The following is a 13,615-nucleotide window of genomic DNA, read 5'->3' as shown; positions in this document are numbered from 1 at the left end:
ATTTGTGTCCAATTATGTGGTCGATCTTAGAATATGTTCCATGTGATGATGAGTAGAATGTGTATTCTGTGGTCTTTGGATGGAGTGTTCATTTGGTCCAGAGTCTCATTGAGGTTCCGAATCTCCTTGCTGATTTTTTGTCCTGATGATCTGTCTAAGGTTGTGAGTGGTGTATTAAAGTCCCCAGTTATTATGGTGTTAGAGTCAATGTCTTTCTTTAGTTTTCCTAGAAGTTGCTTTATGAATGTTGGTGCACCTATGTTGGGTGCATATATGTTTAGGATAGATATTTCTTGTTGATGGAGTGAACCTTTTATCATTATGTAGTGGCCCTCTGTATCTTTTTTAATTTTTGATAGCTTAAATGGTATTTTGTCTGAAATTAGGATCGCAACTCCTCCTTTCTTTTGTGTTCCATTCGCCTGAAAATTTGTTTCCCATCCTCTTACTTTGAGTCTGTGTATGTCCTTTCTAGTGAGATGGGTCTCTTGAAGGCAGTATATTGTTGCCTGGTGATATTTTATCCATTTTGTCATTCTATGTCTTTTCAGTGGTGCGTTTAGTCCATTCACATTCAGACTAATTATTGAAATGTGAGAGTTCGTCCCTATCATGGAGTTCTTATTGAGTTGTTGTTCTTCCACTTGGTTTTTTCTTTTTTCTTTTTCTTTTTTTTGTCTTTCTTTTGGTTTTGGGGTTGGTTCGTGTATATTTTATTCTTTTCCCTGTACTCTTGTGAAGAACATTGTTCTTTTTTCCTTTTCTTCTGTGTTTAGTACTTTCTTAAGTGTTTCATGTAGAGATGGTTTGGTGGCAGCATAAGTTCTTAGGGATTGGATATCTGGGAATGATTTTAATTCTCCCTCACTGATGAAGCTTTGCTTGGCCAGGTAGGTTATTCTTGGTTGAAATTGTTTATCTTTTAGGACTTTGAAGATAGGGCTCCAAGCTCTCCTAGCCTGCAGGGTTTCTGCAGATAAATCTGCTGCTATTCTGATTGGTCTTCCATGGTAGGTGATCTGGCCTTTTTCTCTTGCTGCCTTTAGGATTTTTTCTTTTGTGCCTACTTTATTTAGGCGAATTATTATGTGTCTAGGAGTTGGTCTTCTCATTTGTTGTCTTGCGGGGGTTCTCTGAATCTCTTGTGTTTGAATTTTTGCATCACTGATTAGATAAGGGAAGTTTTCTTGAATGATCTCATGGAAAGTTTGTTCCAATGTGGTCTCTGTTTCTCTTTCTGCCTCAGGGAGTCCGATTATTCTTAGGTTAGGCCTCTTGAGGTAGTCACTCATCTCTTGAAGGTTTTGTTCTGCCTTTTTGAGCTTATTTTCTGTGTTTTTAAGAGTTTGGGTTATTTCTATATTTTGGTCCTCAAGCTCTGAGATTCTTTCTTCTGCTTGGGTAATTCTGCTTTCCATGCTTATCAATTTGTTATTTATTTCATTCACAGTATTCTTTATTACTGTTATCTCAGATATCAGCTCCTTCCTAGTTTCTTCTTGTGTCTCCTCAATTCTTTTTAATCTCTCCATTATTGTTTTGATATCTACATTTGCAGTTTGAGACCCTTCATTCTGGGGACTTTTCATTGTTTGCATTCCAAAGTCAGATTTCTCAGTGTCTGCTCTCCCAGGCGTCTGGGAGAGACCCATACTCTTCTTTTGGTTTTTCTTCATTTCTGTAGATTTTTCCCCCTCTCCCCCTTTCCCTCCCCCTCTTCAATTCTGTTTTTTAAGGGAAGGTGGGGTTGCTTTTATTTCTCTTCTGCAATGACCTGTTCTTCCTTATGAGGGTCTTCTGGCTTTGTTCACTTTTCCCTCTGCTTTACAGTCTGTCTATTCAGCAGTATGCAGTCTTGGTCCTTCAGAGAATCTCACCAGTTCACCTATGTTGTCACCATCTTGCCCCGTCTCTCTCCTTTAAGAGGAATCTACATCTGGCTGATGTCCTTTAGAGCAGAAACAAAATGTATCCCTCTCCCCTTTTCATTTCCTAATTTCATAGACAAAAATTCGGGTCCCTCCGGGCTGGACGGCGCCAGGGGCCGGTGGGCAGCGACCCGCGCCTGGGATCCCCCTGGGCGGGCTCCCTCAGGTAATCCTGGAAGTGCACTGCCGGGCTTTGCCCCCGCCCCTGAGCCCCCACAGGCGGTTGGCCATGCCCCGCAGAAGGCGGCCTCTCTTGACCGTGAACCTGGTCAGATAGTCCATGCTGCAGCGGGGCATGGGCCCAGGAAGTCGACGGCTGCGGCAACGGCGGCCACCTTCAAGCCTCCGGAGGGACCAGCTGGTCTGACCCGACTCGGTGGGGTAGGGTGGGGGCGGTTGGTTCTGAGCGTCTCAAGGGAGACGGTGGAGGAGGGGGTGTCTAGAATGTTTTATTAATTGTGCTGTGGTGTGCTCAAAATAAATTTTGAGACAGTCCTCTTTTGGCCCTGCGTGCAAGTGGCCCCATCTTTCCATGGCACTCTCTGAGTAGTCCTTGGCAACTGTCTTATTTTTAACCCTCTGCATCATGGCCTGGATGGGGCCACTACTCCTCCCCCTGCGCTCAGGTTGCTGAGGCCTGCTGTCAATGGGGGAATCCCGAGTTATCACCAAGGGCTGTTCATGCATCCTGGAGCCCTCTCACTTCTGTTGGTCTTAACTCTTCTTTGCATAACTCTTCTTTTGCCTAAAATGGACATTCTGATACTTTTCACTTTCATAGCATTGTCTCTAGATGAAGAAAAGTATTAAAAAAGAACATATGGTATCATTATCTGAAGAAAAGACCTAAATAAAGTATCATTTGAATTCAGCAGATGTTCACGCTTCACAGAGCCAACAGTAAACCCTCACCTTCATGGGAGGGCCCACTTGCCTGTGTGCTCAGGCACTGAAGGGTCTGGCACAGAACAGGCTCTGCAGACATTTTTAATGAATACATGACATAGAATAAGATAAATAGGTTCCAGTAGCATTCTAGAAATTTAATAATGCAAGAGATAGAGATACAAATAGAGAGAGAGAATAGGCCAAAACACAGTAGTCAGCATTAAAATTAATTATTTATAGAGTTGGAATATAGGCTAAAATTGATTTTTATATTAATTAAATACATTACTATTACTATATACGAACAAAATAATAAAGACAAATAATCAACATACAAACCTTCACTAAAATTTAAAAAAAAATTTTTAATCTAAGTTATTTTTAAAATTATCATTTAAAAAAAGTCAGACTCTCACTCTGTCATCCAGGCTGGAGTTCAGTGGCATAATCACAGCTACTGCGACCCTCTTAGGTTCAGGTGATAATTCCATCTCAGCTTTCCAAGTAATTGGGACTACAGGCATCTGCCATCACACTCGGCTAATTTTTTTAAAAAAATTTGTTGTAGAGATGATGTCTCACCATGTTGCCTGGGTTAATCTCAAATTCCTGGAATCAGGCAATTCTCTTGCCGTGGTCTCCCAAAGTGCTGGGATTACAGGCATGACCCACTGCCCCTAGCCTAAAAATATTTTTAGACAAGGTCTCACTCTGTCACCTAGGCTAGAGTGCAGTGGCACCATCATAGCTCACTGTAGCCTTGAACTCCTGGGCTCCAGAAATCTTCCTGCCTTAGCTTCCTGAGTAGCCAGGACTATGGGTGTGCATCATCATGACAAACTCATTAAAAAAAATTCTTTTTATGGAGACAGGGTCTTGTAATGTTGCCAGGTTGACCTCAAATTCCTGGCCTTAAGGATTCCTCCCACCTTGGCCTCTCAAAGTTTGGAGATTATAGGCGAGCGTTATTGTGCCTGGAGAAAGAATATTAAATGAAGTATAAATCTACAGTCCAACAGTTGACATTTTTTTTCCCAGAAAGATTAACTGATATGATATTAAAAAGCTCTCTGGCTTTTTTAAAAAAACAGTTTAATGATGTATAATTGATTATACAATAAACTATAATTTTTTAAAGTGCATATACATATACACCCTTGAAACTATTATGGTAAGATAATGTATATACAAGTAATTATTATTCTCAAAGGATTCCTCTTGTAATTCCTCCTTCCTGTCTCTGTCCACTTACTCCCTGTCCCCAGGTAACCACTAATCTGCTTTTTGTCACTATAGATTAATTTGCACTTCCATACAAGTGGAACCATGGCATGTGCTGGGTTTTTTTTTATTTTTTCTTGGTCTGGCTTCTTTCACTCAGTATAATAGAATTATGTTGCTGTGTGTATCAACAATCCATTTCTTCTAAGTGCCTAACTACCACTCCATTGTATAGACGTGCCACAATTTGTTTATCCGTTCACCTGTTTGGACATTTGGGTGTTCTCAGTTTGAAGAAATAAAGCAGCTATAAACATTCATGGATGATGCTTTCCAAAGTAGGTGTACCATCGTACATTCTTACCAGCAGTGATAAAAGTTCCACCAGCTCCACATCCTCTTGAACTTGGCACGGTCACTATCTTTGGTTTTAACCACCCTGATGGGTATGCGGTGGTATCACATTGTGGTTTTGTTTTACATTTTACCAGTGACTAATGATGTTGAGAGTTTTTTTGCCATCTGTATATCTTCTTTGGTGAAGTGTCTGTTCTTTTAAAAAACTGGATTATTTTCTTATCATTGAGTTTTGAGCATTCTTTATATGTTCTGGATACAAGACTTTTATCAGATATGTGATTTGAAGATGTCTTCTCTTGGTTTGTGATTTATCTTTTCATTATCATAATATCTTTCAAAGAGTGTAAGTTCTTAATTTTGATGAAGTTCCATTTATCACTTTTTTCTTTTATGGATCAGATGTAATAAATCTTTGTTCAACCTGAAATTACTAAACTTTTCTCCTAGGCTTTTTCTTATGGAAGTGTCTTCAACCTGAGAAAGCTTAAAAAAAAAATGTTTTATAGTTTTATGTTTTATATTTAGATGTATAATCTCATTTTGAAGGAATTTTTGCATATGGCATGAAGTATGAATCAAAGTTCTTTTTTTTCCCTACCAAGTGCAGTGGCTCATGCCTGTAATCTCAGCACTTTGGGTGGTCAAAGCAGGAGGATAACTTGAGCCCAAGAGTTTGAGATCAGCCTGGACAATATAGTGAGACTTTGTCTCTACAAAAAAATTACCTGGGTGTGTGCCTGAAGTCTCAGCTACTCAGGAGGCTAAGATAAATGGATTGCTTTTGGAGGTTGAGGCTTCAGTGAGCCATGATTGTGCTACTGCACTCCAGCCTGGGCAACAGAGTGAGGAACTGATTCAAAGAAAAAGTTGTGTGCTTTTTTTATATGGTTATCTGATTATTACTGCACCTTTGTTGGGAAAAAAATGACCTTTTTTTTAGCTCTAAATTACTTTTGTATTTTATTGAAAATGAATTGACCTTGCATATGTGAATTTATTTTTGGACTGTATTGGGTTCTACTGATCTATTTGTCACATTGTGCTCTGTCTTTATTCTTGAGTTTATGAATTTTTTTTTTACTTCATAAGAAAAAGGAAAACTTTTTTTTAAGGTTGGCATTGTATAAGCAACTCTATTTATTATTTTATTTTCCTTTTAATTTTTGTATTTTAAAGATGTGGGGTACAATTCAGGGTTAGATATACAAATGTTTATTATACAGTTTCCCTTGTTAATGAGGTGTGCCCCCCCCTTTCCCAGGCAGATTCTCACTACTGCCAATCCCACTTCCCTGTCCCCCTCATGTCAGTTTCCCAGTACTGACAATCATTCTCTTACAGTATTATGATAATTGTTCAAGGTCCGCTTATGAGTGAGAACATGTGATACTCAGTTCTTTGTTTCTCTGAAAGATCACTAAGTATTGTAGACTCAGTGTCCATCCAGGTTGCTGTGAAGTTCATGATTTTGTTCTTTTTTATGGCTGCATTATATTCCATCGTGTATATGTACCCCATTTAAAAAATCCAGTCCTCTTTTGATGGGCAGCACAGTTGGTTCCATGATCTTGCTACTGTGAACAATATTGTGAATAACATATGTGTGCAGCTATCTTTTTTATAGAGTGATTTGAGTTCTTCCAGGTATATTCCCAGTAGGGGGATTGCAGGATCATATGGAGGGTAGATTTTTCGATCTTTTAGGAATCTCCAGTTTTCCACAGAGGCTGTACTAGTTTACACTCCCACCAACAGTGTAAAGGTGTTCCCTTTTTGCCACATCCTCTCCAGCATCTGTTATTTTTTGAGTTGTTGATGATAGCCATCCTGACTGGAGTTAGGTGATATCTCAGTGTAGTTTTAATTTGCATTTCTTTGATGACTAGTGAGGCTGAGCATTTTTTCATGTATCTGTTGGCTGCTCATACGTCTTCTTTTGAGAACTGTCTATTCATATCTTTTGCTCACTTTGTAATGGGGCTGTTTGTTTTTTTCTTTATGGTATGTTTGAGTTCCTTGTAGGTCCTAGATGCTAGGCCTTTGTCAGACATACAGTTGGTAGAAAACTTTTTAAAGCTATCAATCAAACTATAGTGATGATTGTTATTAGAGAGAAAGCTTTGTTAATACAGACTGATGTTAGGTTTTATTGAGACTTGTTTTAAAATAATCTAATTAACATTTGCCATCTATCTACAAAAGATGTCAAAAAACTAATAGGAATTTTTATTGGGGAAGGGGCAAAGCCACCCCTTGTAATTTTGAAAAGAAAAATACTATATAATACAAAATAGTATGAATAGTGATTTCTTTAACTAGAGGAAATTATTTTCTCTTATTGGTAAAAGAAAAACATTGGTGACTGAATTTATCAATAAAGCATATTTTAACCTGGGCTTCAAAGACTTAAAATTTTCTTCATTTTCCTTTCTTTTTCAATTTGTATGTTCAGATAAGCATATGTTTTCACATATTGCCTAATAAATACTTACACGTATATGTTAGGATTAGGAATGGATGTCCTGTAGTAGAATCTCCTTGACTATTCAGAGTAAAGACAGGAGTGAGTGTATTTGAGTCTAATGGTCATGCAAGATACACAACAAAATCTTCCTTGTATTTGGTTAGTGCTTTAAATTATTTAATTTCCACATAGACAGACATGTTAGCCATGTTGCTGATAGTTTAAGAGGTCACATTGCAATGCTTGTAGTGCACTAAAACAAATTAATTTGGGAAAAATTAGGTAACATATTTTCCATGTATGCTTTCCTTACAGCTCCACAGGTTTCAAAATAGGAAGTTTAGAGATTGGGCATGGTGTTGTTTCACACCTGTGATTCCAGCACTTTGGGAACCCAAGGCAGGAGGATCACCTGAACCCAGGAGATCAGTCTATCTCTACAAACATTTAAAAAATTAGCCAGTAATGATGCCTTGCACCTGTAGTCCCAATTATGTGGCAGGCTGAGGCAGGAGGATGACTTGAGCCTGGGAATTCGAAGTTGCAGTGAGCTATGATCACAACACTGTACTCCAGCCTGAGTGACAGAGCAAGACCCTGTCTCTAAAAAAAATAAAATAAAATAAGTAAATAAGTAGGAAATGTATCAAACAGGAATGATTGAAAATAGGAGTCTTTTCTCAGTTGTATGATTGGTCTACCATGATTGTGGGCAACCCTTGCCTGTTTTCTCACCTATAAAATGGGTATAAACTGATGCTGGAGAGGATGCTGGGAAAAGGGAACACTTCTACACTGCTGGTGGGAGTGTAAACTAATACAGCCTCTGTGGAAAACAGTCTGGTGATTCCTAAAAGATCTAAAAATCGACCTTCCATACGACCCTGCAATCTCCCTACTGGGAATATATCTGGAGGAACTCAAATCACTTTATGAAAAAGATACCTACACATATATGTTTATTGCAGCACTATTCACAATAGCAAAAACATGGAACCAACCACGCTGCCCATCGAAAGAGGACAGGATAAAAAAAATGTGGTACATATACACGATGGAATATGACGCAGCCATAAATAAGGACAAAATTATGAACTTCACAGCAACTTGAATGGACTTAGAGTCTATGATACTGAGTGATCTATCACAGAAACAAAGAACTGAGTATCACATGTTCTCACTCATAAGTGAATCTTGAACAATTATCCTAATACTATAAGAAAAGTATTGGCAGTAGCAGAAAACTGCTGGGGCCGGCGGGGGGAGGCAGGGTTGGCAGTAGTGGGAATCTGTCGGGAGAGGGGAAGGGCACACCTCATCAACAAGGGCTCCTGCATAATGAATATTTGTATACCTAACCCTGAATTGTATCCCACATCTTTAAAATTAAAACATTTAAAATAAAAAAGAGTATAAATCTATCGTATAAAATGGTATAAATCTATCACAATACAGAGATATTGTGAGAATACAAATTCTGCCATGTGACAGGAGAGAGAAGTCATGTAGTGACCCACAACATTTCTGTACAGCCTAGCTGTGTTTAGCAGGCTTTCACTATTATTTTCTCACTTGGAATCTACTAGTCACCAATTAGACAGGCAAATGGGGCCCAATATCTCCATTTCATGACTTTTGAAGGCAAGAGAAAGATAGAATAACAAAAATAAAGGTTGAAACATAAGTGCCCAGGTGGTATACTCCAATTTATTGTAATAATATGAGACAGATGGTCTCTGAGTATTTTCCTATGATAATACTTATGAAAGTCTGTAGGCTCATAAATAGTAGCAGAAAATATACAAAATTTAAAATGAAGTGTGGCCTCATGGTATAATCATAGTAAGCATATTCTTTTATATTCTATTTATAAAAGAAAAATATGCTGTCTGTTTGGAAACATCTGAAGAGGGCTCCCATCTCTTCCGAGAGGGCTGGATGGATGAGCTGGAGGCATGTGAAGAGAAATTGGGCATTAGACCGGAGAGGGAGAAAGATCGGGATGCTCAGAGGAAGTGGCAGCATGTGAGCTATAGAAAACAGGCCCAGGCCTGTGTGGGAAGGAAAGATGATGAAGAAGAGAGGCATTGTGGAGAAAGTGAGGCAGAGAGGAGATGGGGGAAGAAAGCATGTCTGCAGGTGTAGGCAGGGCTGGAGGAAATAGCACTGGCCTGGTGTCTGCAGTTTCCTTACAGTTCCAGGTGGATACATGGAATTCAACAGATGTTTCTTAAAAACTGGGAAAAACTGTGGGACTAGTCAAAGGACAATTTCTTATTTTTGATAAGCTCCCAAGAGATCAGTTGTAGAAATTGTAATAATAAGATCTATGAGATGAGTTCAAGAGGCAGCTTCACAAGGCTCACGTGCCAGGCCCCAAAGGGGAGGAACTTGAGGTGTTGGTCAATTGACAACCTATTACCCAAAGCAGCGGTCCCCATCCATTTTTGGCATCGGGACCAGTCTTCAGTTTTTCCACAGATGAGTGGGGGTGTGGGGGGAGATGATCATCAGGCGTTGGATTCTAGGCGTTGCACAACCTAGATTCCTTACATGGGTGGTTCACAACAGGGTTCCCACTCCTGTGAGAGTCGAATGCCATGGCCAGTCTGACAGAAGGAGGAACTCTGCTCACCCTGCTGCCCACCTCCTGCTGTGTGGCCTGGTTCCTAACAGGCCATGGATGGGCCAGGGCTTGGGGATCCCTGACCTAAAGAATCTCTGAAAGAAACAAGGAAGACTGTTGGCGGAACTCTGTCCCAATGCCAGTGGGCAAGGCAGGAAAAGACTGTTTTCTTGTTATTTCTGGGATATGAAATGGCTGTAATGATTGCATTGTTGAAATGATATTGCAGAGTTTCCTCATCCATGTAAGAGGAGAAGCAGATATAGGCTAAAGGAAGGGAAGGAATATTTGAAGAACTGTGGTAAATGGAAGTGGAAACATGCCATGCCTCATATGGAGTATAGACAGCCTGTGGATACATTAAGAACTAATGTCGCCATAAACTCCCATCCCTAGTGTACCATGTACTCGTTAACTTCATACAAGATTGCTTCCAGTGTGAAGAATTAGGCAATTAAGAAACCTCAACTGAAAGACACAGGTAATGAGGCCACAAATATAAGAGGGGAAAATGGTTTTGTAGCTAAAGATAGAGACTGGATTGCTAAAGGGACATTTTATTAAAAACTATAGTGAAAGACTCCACATCATCTAGGAAAGAGCATCTCCTTCTTTACCAGGTTGCTCATGCCAGTGTTCAGAAACTCTTTACTGTCTTCCTCTTCAGCAGATTCTTGAGAAAGCCTTTCCCTGTGCTCACCTTGTAAGCCAATAAAACCTGACTTTCTGACAATACAGACAGACAGTACAAGCAAAATCAGCAGCACATCCCTGGCTCAGGCAGAAGTGAGTATGTGTTTTTGTGGCCCAGGATTTGATTCCTACCTGCCATGGCCTCAGAACTCTCATGGGAACTGGTCCCTTGCTGGCCCCATGAACCTGCTCCCGTTTGTGGTCCCAGAGGAAGAGAGGTGGCTAATGTTTACCAGGTTGCTCTGAGTCAGGCACTGTCATAGGTGTATTGAGATCATATCTGAGTTTTTACCATGACTCACCATGTCAGTTCTACAACACATATTTTAAGCAGAGAAATGGAGGCTCATGGAGGGCAAATAGGCTATCTAAGGTCATAGCACTGGCAAGAGATGATGCTGACAGGCTTTTGTTGTCGTTTTAGAGATAGGGTCTTGCTCTGTTGCCCAGGTTGGAGAGCAGTGGTGTGATCATAGTTTACTGTAGCCTCAAACTCCTGGGCTGAAGCGATTCCCAGCCTCAGCCTCCTACTATAGGCATGCACCACCATACTCTGGTAATTTATTTTATTTTATTGTGGAGATGGGGCCTCACTATGTTGCCTAAGCTGGTCTTGAACTCACAGAAGAAAGATTGCTCCAAAATAAGACAAACATTCAAATGCAGAGCAGACAAAAGTTCTCAAAAGAGAAATGCTTACGATAGGGACAGAACTGATAGTGATTTATAGGAGGCTGTGGATATACAGCTTTAAGTTTAAAAAAGAGGTCTGTATCTAACCACAGAAAAGTCATCTAGATGGCGACTTCCTGAACACCTCTAGTTGCCCTGCAGAGGGTTTGAACACTTACTACTTAATTACTCTGTCCTATAATATGAAAGTGAGACTAGATCCATCTAAAACCATGAGATCAGTGCTCCCCATACCTGCCCTTGGCCCACAGCCCTGGAGAATTCTCAGGGTTCTGACATTTCTTCCTTACATCTCTACCTCTGATTTCATGCTTCCCTGAAGTCTTGTGTCTGTTTTGCTTCTCCTATTGTGTGTGGGGTCCCTTTTGTGTGATGATTTCAAAATGTATTCTCACTTTAGAGATAAAGAATTTAACGCTGCAAAGGGCTAAATTGACCACCCATGGCAAGGAGAGCGCCTCATACTAAACTCAAACTTTGGAACTGCTTAGTAGAAAAGATATGATTTTGGGGACAAAAGCTGGGGTGGAAATGTCCTGGGGTGGATTTGAAATGGACTGACTTGGTGCCTGCTGAATGCACAGCAGGGAACGTGTCCTCAGGATGGAGAGGCTGCCTGGTCTAGGCTGGAAGCAGGCTGCCTTACCGTTCCTTTAACTTGCATTTGCTAGGGGACCATGCAGAAGACTTAGAGTCTACAGGATGGAGGTAGTAAACAAACACAGGCGCAAGGAAATGTCAGACAATGATTCGTGCTCTGAGGGGAAACCATGGGGACTGGTTGGAAGGGTGTGAGACACATTCAGGATCATTTCGGATTGAGGAGTTAGGAGAAGCCCCGAGGAGTTAACAGTGAAACTGAAAGCTGAATACCAAGGAGAAGTTCAGCACATGGTAATTTGGGGGAAAAGTCTGTCAGGCAGGATGGAGACAGAAAGTCTGAAGACCCCAAGAGGGGAAGGATTTGGGTATGTTCAGGGAGTAGAAGGCAGGGAGGTGTGGTCAACCTGTAATTAGCCTGACCAGGAGAGTCATGTGTAAGAGGAACAGGCCAAACACACTCATTCTCTTTTGTGCCCCATGTCAGACTTTTCCCTACGCTCACAAATAGGAGGGCCTTTTAGAAAAGGAAGTTGGCACAGGAGGAGCTTTACCGGGGAAAATCTAACAGCGTCGGAGAGACCGTGACTGGAGAGGGCTAAAAAAGAGAAGGAGAATTGGGTGATCCAAATAGGTGTCCTATTTGGGAGAATGGGGTGCAGGAATGCAGGAGTGGATGGCTAGGATCATGGCCACTGTGGTGGGTGGAAGGACGGAACTGTGGAACTGTGAGGGGAGAATATGAAAATCATACTGGAGGACTTGATACAAATGGGTGGAGTAAGACCGTAGAGAAGGATGAATCCTGAAGATCCATGGAGGGAAGGGCGAAAAGGTGTATGCTTACAAAAAGTTTCCAAGAAGAGACTAGGAGGTTAACAGTCAGATCTCAAGCAGTGCATGAGGAGAGGCAGAACCTAAAGTCTGTAGGATCACAGACCAACGTTTTGTGTTAGAGGAGGTCAGATTGGTCACCTCCCTAATCTTTGTCCAACTCATACACTCCTCCAATGCCCTCAAGTTTTTCATCTGCAAGGGGAGATGATAATAATACACACACACCCTCACAGTGTGAAGAATAATTGAGATAATGAACACACGGTATTTGGCATATCACAGGACCTCAACATACATTAGATTATAAGCTATTTACTATGGGATCTCCAATGCCTAGAAATGTGCCTGGCAGTTAATAGGCATTTAGTAATATTTGGGTTGCCAGGTGAGGTGGCTCATGCCTGTGATCCCAGCACTTTGGGAGTTCAAGGCAGGGGGATCCCTTGAAGCCAGGAGTTCAAGACCAACCTGGGCTACATAGCAAAACCTTGACTCCTCAAAAAATTTTTAAAAATTAGTCAGGTGTGGGGGCACACACCTGTAGTTCCAGCTACTTGGGAGGCTGAGGTGGGAGGATCACTTGAGCCCAAAAGTTCAAGGCTGCAGTGAACTCTGATTATGCGACTAGACTCCAGGCACACCACCTGGGTGAAGAGTGAAACTCTGTCTCTAAAAATATATAGATAGATAGATATGAAATGAAGGAATGCATGAGTGAATGAATGAATGAATGACTCCTTATAGCCTTCCTCATCATTCTTATCCTTAACATGTATTTTGGGTTGTTGCAGCATACTCCTTATGGGTCTTCTTGACTCTAATCTTGCTTTTCTCTAATCTATTTTCTAAAATGTCATCAGAATTTTGTCAAACACAAATGTAATCACGTCATTTTTGGACTAATTTTTGAAGGGTTCTCCATTGCATCCAGAGAAAAACCTGTTCTCTCTCCTTCAGTCTTGGCCAGTGTTCACTTCTCTCTTTTCAGAAAAATCTTTTAAGAGCTAGGGCTCCTTGCCGTGTGATAATTCTTCCTTCTCAAAGTGTCTAACAAGAAATCTGAAAATGGGCAGTCAGAGTTCATTGAACTTTTAAGGAAATTTTAACGGCCCTTCTAGTCTCCTCACTATTAAGAACTGCAACCAGCTACATCAACAGCATAATTATGAGTACTAAGAACTGAGAACACCTGTGTCAACTACTGGGTTTCAAGAAAAGAGAGAATTTGAGGTCAAAGACTGAGTATGGAAATGCCCAGTTCAGCATGGCTTAGCTGTTAGGTCTAGAAGAACCTTGCCCCAAGAA

This window comes from Carlito syrichta, unplaced genomic scaffold (assembly GCF_000164805.1).
Source record: "Carlito syrichta isolate Samal-C Ts95f unplaced genomic scaffold, Tarsius_syrichta-2.0.1 Scaffold308231, whole genome shotgun sequence".
Lineage (NCBI taxonomy): Eukaryota > Metazoa > Chordata > Mammalia > Primates > Tarsiidae > Carlito > Carlito syrichta.
This window is presented reverse-complemented; position numbering follows the sequence as displayed.